Below are 12,959 nucleotides of genomic sequence, written 5' to 3' on the forward strand. Positions count from 1 at the left end.
GACTAAAAGTTATCTCTTGAAAAAAAGGTGAAAATACTTATTGAACTGCATGATTGTGATCCTATTCTCAAAAACTACTTTTAGTAAAATAAATATAGTACTAAATATCTTACACTCGCTAGTGAAAACGAAAATAACCTGCAAGAAATTTGTTGCTGATCGTAAAGTAATTGAAGTCACTGTCTTCATCTGGATATCCTTAAAATCCACTCTACTGAGTGTAGCTCTCCAGACGACTTTTTATTTTATTTTATATATATTCTACATTTTATAGAACAAAATTTCGATTTTAATTGTTAGTAACTCTAAGTTTTTCACTGAGTCTGTGATTTAAAGCTTTAAAATATTTTAATCTCATTTCCATCGTCTACAATTTTAAACTAATTAACACTACAACGCCAATGCAAAAAGACAGCAGGTTAGCATGCTAATGGACTTTCGTTTACACGGGATTATATGAGAGTAATAAAATATTTCAGCTCTAAATGATTTGTTAGTCATGTCCGGTAAACTCGTTAAATATACGCTCGTGCGATTGCTTATATGCACTATATGCTTACATGGGACGCGCACGTGCCATTTTACTCTAATAAACAATTGTCGGCGCCTAAATATAGGCAACAGAAGGGACGGCGAGAAAAAAGAATAGCAAGCAGCCTGTATCTCATATGCCAATCACCTACAAACACACTAACACAACAGATGTATGTGCGCCACACAATATGACACACTTGCCAACACAAATACTACAGAGAGCTAAGTACGGCTAAGTGGGTCGCTTGGCTTCATTTAGCAGCGCTCAACACTCTCACTTAAAGCCATGAACTCAGTCGCACACACACAAATCAAACGCGTAAATTATAGACAGAGCAAGTTCAATTTTTTGTAAGCGACACTCGGCTGCCCATTATGTGTGCTATGATCGGCCGACTGGCTGACTATAGTATTTACCACCACCATAGTATTTATTGTCATACGTCGGAAATTTTCACATTTCACTGATTTCCGTTATATTTTTTTTTTCATTGCCACCTGGCATTTGAACCACATGATTTATTATTCAAATACAATACTCAACATAGCTGCACACACATTGTTGTTGTTTAATTTCACCGCAGTGACTTTATTTATTTTTATAAATATTTTTTTTCTAAAGAAAAGGAAAAAATAAAAAAACGACCATCAATCACTGATATCCGAATGAAACACCAATCTTCAACACTCGTTTTTTTCACACTACAGTTCTTTAAAAAAAGAGAAAATATTTTTTTGTTTACGTTTCAATTTATTTAACCAATTAAACGCTGATTTCCGTTTCCGGCAAACGTAGACGCTGCTGTTTACGACGAAACTGACTACATGGCGAGTTGGTCAGCTCGTTTTTTATGAAACTGAAGCTGCCGACGAGGATATTCATGAGCGACTACAACAACAAGGTTTGTTTTAAAACCCAACGCACGTTCAAACTCGAACTTGTGCGTTCAACACTTGGTTCCATTATATGTACCAAATGTGTATAGTTAAAATTCAAAACACAACAAGTTAACTGACAGCATGTTGCATGCAACAAAAAACGAAAACAGCTTTCTTCAGTTTTTGTTTACAAACGTGATAGGCAACGTGGCTTACTCTGACTATAACTGTGTATCCTCACTAAATGCATTCATATATGTACATTTGAAAAGCCACAAACACTTGCAAAAGTATTCATTTTACCAGCTGGGGCACGTAATGAAGCAGTGTAAACTTTCTACAATTCGAAATAAGGGGTACTTTGCATTGCGCATGCGCCAAGTTTGAACGCATTTCTCCACCTTTAGTCGGAAGTTATTTTACCATAACTACGATTAATCGAAATTGACGGTAAAATGTACAAAAAGTCTTGCCAAGATAAACCAAGATGCTCACAATAATAAGAAGATTTAAATAATAATGAATGAAGGGAATCCTAACATTTTTCCCGAATAAAAACGAAAAAGTCAATAGAGAAATTAAATAAAAAATTAGAAAAACCAATATAACTAAGAGTTCAATTGAGCTGAAAAATTTTGCCTACAATTAGGCGAATATTTTTAAAATCACCATGCTCGTAATTTTCTTTTTCAGGCTAAATAATCGTTTTTTCTCAATAGAAAACAAACATTATGGGAACAGGTAATTTACAGAAATCGGTTCCACTTACCAAGAATTATATGTGACATTAAAATATCACAGTAAATCATATATATTCTCTTGTCTTCATATTTAGGAAACATTGTGTTCCAGATATACTATAAGTCATAATTTTTTCGATTATTCTTGATCCATCTTATATAAGCAGTGGTAAGTTATTAGAACTCCGGTTAATTTTGAGACAAATTCTGAACTGAAATAGATTGAAATTATCCTTTTGCTTTAGATTTTTCGATCTCAAAAAATATTTGACTAGGGAATCGGAAGTTACAAGTTTAAGGGGTTTACTCCAGGATATTTATATTGGGAGGATTTGTTGAAATTACACACTCAGACAAAATGGCTTTATATATTTGATAGACTGAAATACATCCAATCCTCATGAAGCCTTTCATTCATTACAAATGCGGCTGCGCAGATTTACGTAAAAAATTTACCAAGAGTCTTCGAAATCTGACCAAATATCTACCACTTGACAATATTAAATAAGAAAATGTTTTTCTGGCTCTTGACAACTGACACAAAAATGTTTGTGGAATCTTATTAGAAAAGCACCACAATCACACATAGGTCAAGAAGTAATATGTATGCACGAGAGCATTGCTCATTGGTATGGTTATATAGTAAAGATGGCCACTGCAGTGTTCGTCAATCATTATTACAATAAATTTATTATTTCTACAGTCGCATTCACAGACGTCGCCCACACAACGGGACACGCACTAACTGTGCAAGAAAATAGAAGAACAGTCAAGAAAACGCGGTGAGACTGTGTGTGTGAGTTCACTTTTCAGCAATTAGTTGTTTGTCTATTCTATTTTTTGTGTGCTTTCATGATGCTCCACCATATTACTTTATTATTTAATTTGTAATTGTGCTTTTTCGGTTTGTTTTATGATGAAAATGTAATTAACTTTAGTGTCAATATTTGCGATTCTGTCATTCAACGCTCTACACCTCAGCCCACGCGGCGACCAAGTCTCAAACTAGGCGTTTGCCTGGATGTTCGGAACCTATGATGGTACAAAGGAGCGTGCACCCAGCGGTCGCCAAGTTATTTCAGTTTCAGTATAACTTAATGATTCACTGTCATTGTCAGATGTGATAATCACCACAGCACGGCCACATTCGACTGTTTGTTTTTGTTTTTGCTTTGGAGTTCAGAACTTTCACATAACCATTGCATACTGACCGACATTCGTCGAGCACTTCGACTGCATTGTGTACGTCTATACTTACTGCTAATATAAATTTTAGGGCCAAATTGGGTAGAATGTAAAATGAAATATCCATTGACTACACTCTAAAGAAAATACGAACATTTGTACACCAAATGACCAATTTTGATATGCTCATACATGTGTGTGATTTACTCTATGCATTTTTTTTTTTTACGCATTTGCGGCTTAGCAAATAGTCAGTCCAATTTGCGGGTCATCATGTGCAGAGCATCTCCGGAGATGAAGAATGCAGCATATGCAAAAGTCTTCAGAAATCAGTGTGTGCTGACATACGTACAGTCATATATACATATGTATGTGTATGCATAAATTTGTGCTCAAGTGAGTCTTTTGAGTAGCGGAGACTCAACGGTAGCAAAACACGTTCATAAATTGCACTCATCTCTCATTCAACACAAACACTGTGCTTATTTGTGGATTTGCTTTTCCCACTGCTCTATTATTTGTCAATTTTTTGTTGAGAACTTTTTGTTCAATTTTAAAAATTATTTGTTCTTCATATGAACATTCAGTTTCAAATTTTATAGTTTTTTTAGCCAATTCATTGCAGTTGCAAATTGGAATAGCTCTGCATGCAACTCAATTTTCTTATTAATTTCGTCATTTAAACTTTATAATTGCAACATTGCGATTGTTACATTCCACGAATTTTACATAATATATAAATATTCGTTAACTTTATCAATTTTATTAAATAAATAAATGATGGAATAATATCTTAATGAAAACATTTATTCAATAAATTTTTAAATTAAAGTTACTAATGGCAATCTCACAAATATCTCCGAAACATGAGCCGACAAAAATTTTTTTATTAAAAACATAGGCACCTTCATCACCATTTTACATTAAATGTACATATTTTGATATATTCGAACATATTCACACCGACATTTATCAACATAAATGCACGAAATCACAATGCAAACACTACTAAGCTTAAAACAACATAACAACAATAAATAGTGCTTGCCCTTCACTGTATTTTTGTAAAAATGGTTTTAACCACATTAAACTATTCACTTTTTCACAGCATTTGTTCACAACACTTGCACTGCAACAACCGAAACATGAATTTCAACTTTTAAACGAATATTTTACACCGATGTTATTTTCCCGATGTTTTTACGATTTTCTAAATAAAACAGCGAGTCCTTTTTAAACCATTTTTGCACATTTTCATTTATTTATTGATCATTATGTATTATAAACTACGATTACATATCACACACGATCTCTATCGTAAAATCAAAACCCATTTAAGTTTGAATAATGCAAAAATTTGACTTCGAACAACAGCACGACGTAGCAAAGCTTTGTTGTTATTGTCACGAAGGTGAGACGATGCATATGCCAAAAGACACACACTTACTATTTGTTATTTTTGGAACAAGTTGGACATTTGGAACACATGTGAATTGTCGCAGCAGATGACACATCATAATTGTAGGCAATTTGACGATTGACTAATATTAATATGGGCGTGCGCCTTGTACTAGTTTTAGCTTTATTATTGGAATTACAAAATAAAAATATTTTACAGTGTCGTTCGCACTCAATCCAAGTTTTATAGTTTAAAATTAAATTTGATTTAGTTCGAATTATTTGGTACATTTCAGATCATGAGATAAGAAGAAGGACTGCAAATGGTGTGTCTGTCATCTTCTGCAACAATACCAGTGCACATGTGTTCCAAATATCCAACTCGTTCCTAATAACAAATACTACATGATCTGATTATATGACCTTGGTTACAATAACAAAAACAGCTTTTCTTCGTCGTGCTCTTCGAAGTCAAGTTGTTGCATTGTTCGAAATTCTTAGTGTTTTTGTTCTTGTCAAAGAGAGAGAGATGATCGTGCGCGATATGTAATGGTAGTGCGAAACAAATAAATGATGCGCAATTTAAAAAATGCAAAAATGTCGCGAAAACGTGTAAAATATTCTTTTATAAGTTAAAATTTGCTTCGGATGCTGCAGTACGAGTGTTGTGCATAAAAGTAATTGGCATACATTTGCATGTCGTCATTTGTTGTTGTATATTTTGAAAATGTTTTTATTGTATTTCCGTGCGTTTGAGTTGATAAATGACGGTGTGAATGTGTTTAAAAATATAAAAATATGTGCATTTAGTGTATTAGTGTAATAAAAGTGTCTAATATGTTAATGAAAATGAAAGTCTGTTAGCTCAAGAACATGCACATGCATGCTTTCTGTGTTGATGTGTTAGAGCTCTGTAAAGTACTGGTGTAAATTATATTATTTGTTTTGATTTGTCAGATAGAAAGGTGGAGGAAAAGAAAGTACGGTGAATAAAAAACTGCCAGTTTGTTTGAAAATTAGATCTGATAAAGCAATTGGTAAGTAGTTTGTAAGTACAGGATTACCAACCTCTTAAAATTTAACAAACTATTACAATAGTATATCTAAGGTTAAAACTACTGGTTGGTTAAGATGGCCACCAGATTAAAAATTTTATAAATATTTTTTTTTTTGCAATAGTTGTACAAAACCAAATTTGTATGTATCTGTCAGATATGTATGAGTAGTTTTAATCAAAAAATTTAACGAATATATTTTTTTGTAAAAGTGATTATTTGTTTATTCCATCATGCATTCAAAATTATTTTTAAAAGGCTTGCCACCTGAATAAAATTTGAATTGCGTAAAATTAATATGATTAATCAATACCATATACATATATGCGTAGCAAATTAAGGACGCCCAAGGAGTCTTACAATGTAAATATTTTTTACAGGGATTGTCAAAAAAATATACATCAATATTTGTTTGAAATTATATGTATTTGAAAAATATCTTTAACAGAATCAACAAATCAGATATTCGTATATAAAGTTTTTGGAATGTCACAAATGCAATGTATCAATCAAGGTTGCAATTTAAACGATAAACTTTAATAAATCAATCAAATATTGACGAAATTTAAATTAGTGCGACTTCATGAGTTAATTTAGTTCCATGCAGAGCTATTCCATTTTGAAACTTCAATGCATTGCCTTAAAACACAAAAATCTGCTACTCAGTGTTCATATGAAAAACAAATAATTCTGAAAATTGAACAAAAAGTTCTTAACCAAAAAATTTAACAATAATAGAGCAGTGGGAAAGTGCAAATGCACATGCATACATATATTCCATTTCCATACAGTGTTTGTGTTGAATGAGAGATGAGTGCAATTTATGAACATGTTTTGCTACCGTTGAGTCTCCACAACTCAAAAGACTCACTTGAGTACAAATTTATGCATCCCCATTTGCATGCATAGAAAATCGGACATACATTCATATTTACTATTTAATTAAGTCCACTATTTGGTATACAAATGTTGGTCTTTTTTGGAGTATGCTAATGGTCAATGCATTTTTCATGTGCTATCCAATATGCTACTAATAAGACAATTCATATTTCAGTTGCTTAAGATAGGTATACAAACAAAAGATGAAAGAGAATGCCATATGATGTAACAAAATAGGGCTTATGGACAAATAAGCTGTTTTCCTCTGATAAATCTATATCTTTAGATAAAGTACGAAAATTTTTCCTTAATTGATTTCTTTATATTACTGTTGCCCCTATACTATTGACAACATGATTACACAAACGTAAGGCATAAGGTTCTCACTTTAAGATTGTATATTAGAGTAGTTGGCTCACCGAAATATATATTGATTGTGTTTTTTTGAATATAATATAATATAAGACCTTAAAGAGAAAATCATATTTTTATATCCGACTTTTGGTAGATCTGAAGACTTCTTCACTTCGTGTGTTGTTTAGTTGGCGGGTTGGCGGACAATGTGAGAGTTCTAAACTCTAAAGCAAAAACCCAAATTATGTGTATATCATATTTTCACATGAAAATCGACAGATCTCTATCAAAGCACTATCTCTGTTCGCCATCACACAGACACATGTGGTTGAGCAACGGAAATTATCATACACAATGACAGAAATCGTTGAATAATACCGAGGCATACATAATTTGGCGACTGCTGAGTGCAAGATTCTTCGTAGCTTTGTAGATGCCGAATATCCAGAAAAAGGTACTCTTCTGGACTAAGGTGAAGAGCGTTGAATAACACAACTTCGTGAATAATGACACAAAAGTTAATTAAATTTCCAAAATAAAACAAACCGAAAAGGCAGAAATGAAATAATAAAGCGAATGTCCCACCATATAAGTACACGAGCAATTAACTTCTACACCCGGATGCAGCGCAATTTCTCGACTGCTCTTTCAATTTCCATGCACAGTTTGGTCTGACCTGAAAAGTTTCTACTGCTCAGACAGTTATTGTTCTTAATAGTCTTGTTTTCCTCGAAGATAGGGTTAAATATGATGATTTCATTATTCATTTAAATATCATAAAAAAAGAATATAAAGTAAGCATATTGTACTATGCGCCTAATTGTAGGGAACATTTTTCTGTTTTTCTTATTACCATGATTGTGTGTCGATAATTCCGCTCAATTTTAAGCTTAGCTATAATGATTTTTTTTAATTTTTCATTACATTTACCATTTGGGGAATACGCCATTGATGGTGTCAGACTATTTAATTGTTCTTTACGTTCTCATTAATTTTGGTCGTTTCTTTGAAAAACTCTTCTCATAATACCAATATTTCTATATTCTCAATATTTAAGTGTTTTCTAGGGTTTTCTCCTTTCTGCAAGTTTTTTACAATGTGAATTTATCCTTTTTATTCGTAAAACATGCCAGAATTCCCATTATTTACATTTTATACCTTCCCATTATTGTGGCTACGGTATAACGTACTACAGAATAGATGAAATGAAATACGTACAAAGCTAGTTATTGCGCATGCGCAATACTTATTTCGAATTGTGAAAAACTTAGCCTTTTTCATTTTGTGTCCCAGCTGGTGAAATGAACTCTTAAAATAGGAGATTGTATGTTAGTGTTTGCATATCTGTTTGTATGTGATGAGTATATGTCTATAGCGCTACTGCGTGATGTCGGCTTTTACCATTGTATTGCAGTCTCTCAGTTCCTCTTCCGTTGCGGATATTTAACGAGTTTGCCGGACATGTCAAACAAAGCCCTTTGACTCGAACTATTTTATTACATATAATCGTCTGTTAGCAAACGTTCATTGGTATGCTAACATGTTGCGTTGGGGTGTTAGATCTGTGCGGTTTTGATGTGTTTAGCGCTTATTAATTAACGATTTAATAGCCACTTCAAAGCGTTAAAAATACATTAGGGTTATCTGCATTGGCGTTACAGAGTTAATGTATTCGAAATTGGATCTGAAGGGAGTAAGAGCTATAATTTTAATGGTAGGAGTGGATTTAAAGATAAAAGCTATAGATTTTCAAAATAGTATCAATTTTTTAAACTAAAGCTAGTCATATGACTTCATTTGAATTACTCAGAGTGAAATTTACTGTTACATCGATGAGTGGTCAATTTGAAATTTCATTGTTTTTTATTATAGCGCGCGTAATTCAAAGCATCAGCGTTGGTGTTGATGAACACTTGGTGGGGACTCACACACACACACACAGACCATTTTCCATTCCTTGCCGTAATTATTATTTGGTTCATAATTTAAATATATGAATATGAGCCCACAACTAGTCGAGCAAATAATCTACGCTCCGGCACACAAACCCATACCCTCACATTTTCATAAGCAACTGGTTTTGCAAACAACTGTGATTTCTGCTACTGCGACACCATATAGAGGCTTATTGCTTGTGGATACCTTTGGTTGTCGCTTCAGTTTTGTTGGCTCAAAGTAATATTGAGTTCGTGAATTTAAATTGTATATAACTGAGAATGGCCTTCTTTTCTGGCTGGTTCCATTCTTTGTTTGCACTTTTTTGGTTGTGACATTTCAAGGGAGACCATTTCTTTCATTAAAATGTTTGCAAGCATAAAATTTATGAAGATTCACAATTATTACATGAGGTACATTGAATTTGTATACATACATTTGTGTTCCAGAAACTTGAGTTCAGTCTTTTATATGCAACAAATATGTCAAATGACAAAGCAAACCTCCTCAATTTTCTTCTCTCAAGTAAGCGACAACGTGCATGTTGTGGTAAACCATTGACGAATTTTGTTGAATACGTCATTGGGGATTACTTAGCGGATCGGCAGACTTGAAAGGAAATGCTTTGAAAAGCACGTGAATAGTCTTTAATTTATCATTTTGCACATGCCTTTATATTCTCAACCAAACACACACACAGCTACACAGCTGACTATAAAGCTGCCCACTTGCGTTGCTGCTGCGACGAAATCCGCTTCAATGGAGCACTTCAAATCAATTTGTGAGCCCCACTTCAGAGACAGGGCAACTACTATGTGTAGCCATTTATGTGGATAAATTCAGACAGATTTGTGATGTGCATACACATTCACATACAAAGCAAAGAAAAAGAGACGCAAAATGCCAGAATTGGTGGCAGGAAAAGAGCAAACAAGCGAGGCGCTGAAAGCTGAACGCGTCAAGTTCTTGGACAAATGTAGTAGTAGCTTTTGTTGACATTTTGCCAGTGAAATGTCAGCGGTTTTATTCAGGCAGGTTACTGTCTGTCTCCTGTACTTGTTTCTGCAGTTAAAGATTTCACTTCAATTAACGGGCGTAGCAGAGCCTCTGACTTCGTGAAGGGCGTGCTTTCGATTTATGTTGCGGCATCCAGACATGTGTTTACGAAGCGTATAAAGCAGTTGTATGTGTGTGTGGAGCACCAGGTGGACAGCTGATGGCTACTCTTGCATAATACATGAATTGTTATTTGCATTGCAGAGCTGTGGCAACGCCACTTTGAATACGGAACGGGTGCTCAGATGCGCAATGATATGTGTCAAATATGCTATGCAATCACGCCCACTTCGCCTGCTCGACCATATACAGATGCGTATACTCAACTTCTCTCTCTCAGCTGTGTAATTTCCTAATTTCCTTCCATCAGCGTCCTCTTCTTCATCCACGGTGCTTTGAACCAAGTGTATGCATATGTATGTGTTCGTAGTCACGTGCGTGTTTCGTCACAGAAACCATACAACCTTTCGAAAAATGAATTTAATTTTCCAAAAAAATAGTACTAAAAAACGAATGAATAGACTGAGAAAATTTACTTACATAATGTACATACATTTATACATAAGTTAAAGAGTGTACATGAAGTCTCCTCATTGCCTCTTCGAAAGAAACATGAACATAGCGGTTAAAACGATGAACCTCCGAGTCTACTTAAGATTTTTCGTAACTCCGAGCGATATAACAAACTATTTTTATTGAAATTATAAAAGCATCAAACTTTTCCATTCATATATTTGCTTTTATTATAACCAAAATATTAAGTTCGCACTCAGCCGATTTGATGATAGTACGATTAAAGAAAGCCTTCTCGCTCTGTCAAAAAGAGTGTTAGCCACCAGGCAAATATTCATATTCTCGGATAGTCAAGCGGATTTGAAATCATTAAAGTCTCAAAGAATATCTTCTAAGATAGTGAAAGAATGCTTGGATTTATTATTGACAATGACGTCATATTTTACGATACACCTGCAATGGGTCCCAGGACATAGCGACATCACTGGGAACTGTGTGGCAGATGAGCTAGCCAGATTGGGCACCACACTGCAGTTGGAGGCCGATAAAGAGGCAATATATATATCTCTGGCAACCTGCAAATACTTAATCGATAAACATGCAGTAGATACGGCTGAATCACAATGGAAACTAGTAACGACTTGCTCCGTAAGCAGACAAACGTGTTCAGAGTGGAATAAGAGCCGTACTTGAATGCTTATTGAAATTTATGAGGAATGAAATAAGAAACCTTGTGGGGGTGTTAACGGGGCACTGTCTGATTGGGAGACACGCCCAGTCTGTCGACTGGGGCTACCTTTCAATGATTACTGTAGGAGCTGCCAAGAAGAAGAAGAAGAAGAAACGGTTACACACCTTCTCTGTGGATGCAAGGCTCTGTATAGGAAAAGAATCGCAGCTATTGGACGCGGTTTTCTCGAGGATGTGGGCGAAGGTGCTCATGTCAAATTGGGTGAGCTTTTTCACAGTGGTATCACAATGGGCCTCCCAAAGGCCAAGGTGCGTCGTAACCTAACCTAACCTATGAGCAGTCAAGCGGAGAGATCGAAATTCTTTAAATTCGGCACTACTGAACTTTTGAGCATTTTCATGAAAGGGAACAAATGCTTCCTTTTTATGTTTTATGTGTTCAGCTTGATAACACCGAATACTTCATAAAGATATTCGAAAATTTGAGACTGTTATTATAATTTTAGTGAAAGGTGTTGGTCAGACTAAATTAAAAAAAATCGATTTTTCTCAAAATTTTGATTTCAAATAAATCTATGTGGAAATGGGCAACTGTTTTGTGAACACAAAACTACATTTATTTGGGAATATTTTCCGAATTATTATTGATGGGCGAATAAACCCGGAAGTTAACCACAACTCACATTCGATAATATTTGTCGATATATGCATACACATGCGCCAATATATGTGCTGCGATAATATTTGCTTTAGTAACTCTATACACACTTTTAAATTTGTTTACTGAAATCAGAGGTGTAGAGACATTATTTTGTGGAGGAAGGGGGTCATGAAAATATCACGAAATATTTCCTGTCGTCAAACAAACAGTCAGCGCATTCGCGCCTTGCCTCCCACGTCACTGTTGACAGTCATAACTTTGAAGTTGTAGATAATTTCGTCTACCTGGGAACCAGCATTAACAGCAATAACAATGTCAGCCTGGAAATCCAACGCAGAATCACTCTTTCCAACAAGTGCTACTATGGATTAAGTAGGCAATTCAAAAGTAAAGTCCTCTCTCGTCGAACAAAAACCAAACACTACAAGTCTCTCATCATTCCCGTCCTACTTTACGGTGCAGAAGCGTGGACGATGTCAACATCCGATGAGACGGTACTAGGAGTTTTCAAGAGAAAGGTTTCGCGGAAGATTTATGATCCCTTAAACATTGGCCACGGCGAATACCGCAGACGATGGAACGATGAGCTGTATGTGTTATTCGACGACATAGACATAGTCCAGCGAATAAAAAGATAGCGGCTACGCTGGCTAGGTCATGTTGTTCGAATGGATGAAAGTGCTCCAGCTCTGAAAGTATTCGATGCAGTACCCGCTGGTGGAAGCCGAGGAAGTGGGAGACCTCCACTCCGATGTAAGGAACAGGCCGAGATGGTTCTGGCTTCGCTTGGTATAACCAATTGGCGCCAAACTGCCAGAAGGCGGGATACGTGGCGCGCTGTTGTGGACTTGGCTATAACCGCGTAAGCGGTGTCTACGCCAGTCAAGAAGAAGAAGGGGGGTCATGAAATGGGAGCTTCGATTGTGAGCAAAAATTACTTATCATTAAAAGAGCTTGGTATAAAAAATAGCGATATATATAAAATATAACATTGTAATACTATACCAAATAGTTGCTTAAGAATATATCACGTCTTATTGACCATTTTTAAATGATATTGTCACATAAAACCGGCTGAAT

This window comes from Zeugodacus cucurbitae, chromosome 6, assembly GCF_028554725.1.
Source record: "Zeugodacus cucurbitae isolate PBARC_wt_2022May chromosome 6, idZeuCucr1.2, whole genome shotgun sequence".
Taxonomy (NCBI): Eukaryota; Metazoa; Arthropoda; class Insecta; order Diptera; family Tephritidae; genus Zeugodacus; species Zeugodacus cucurbitae.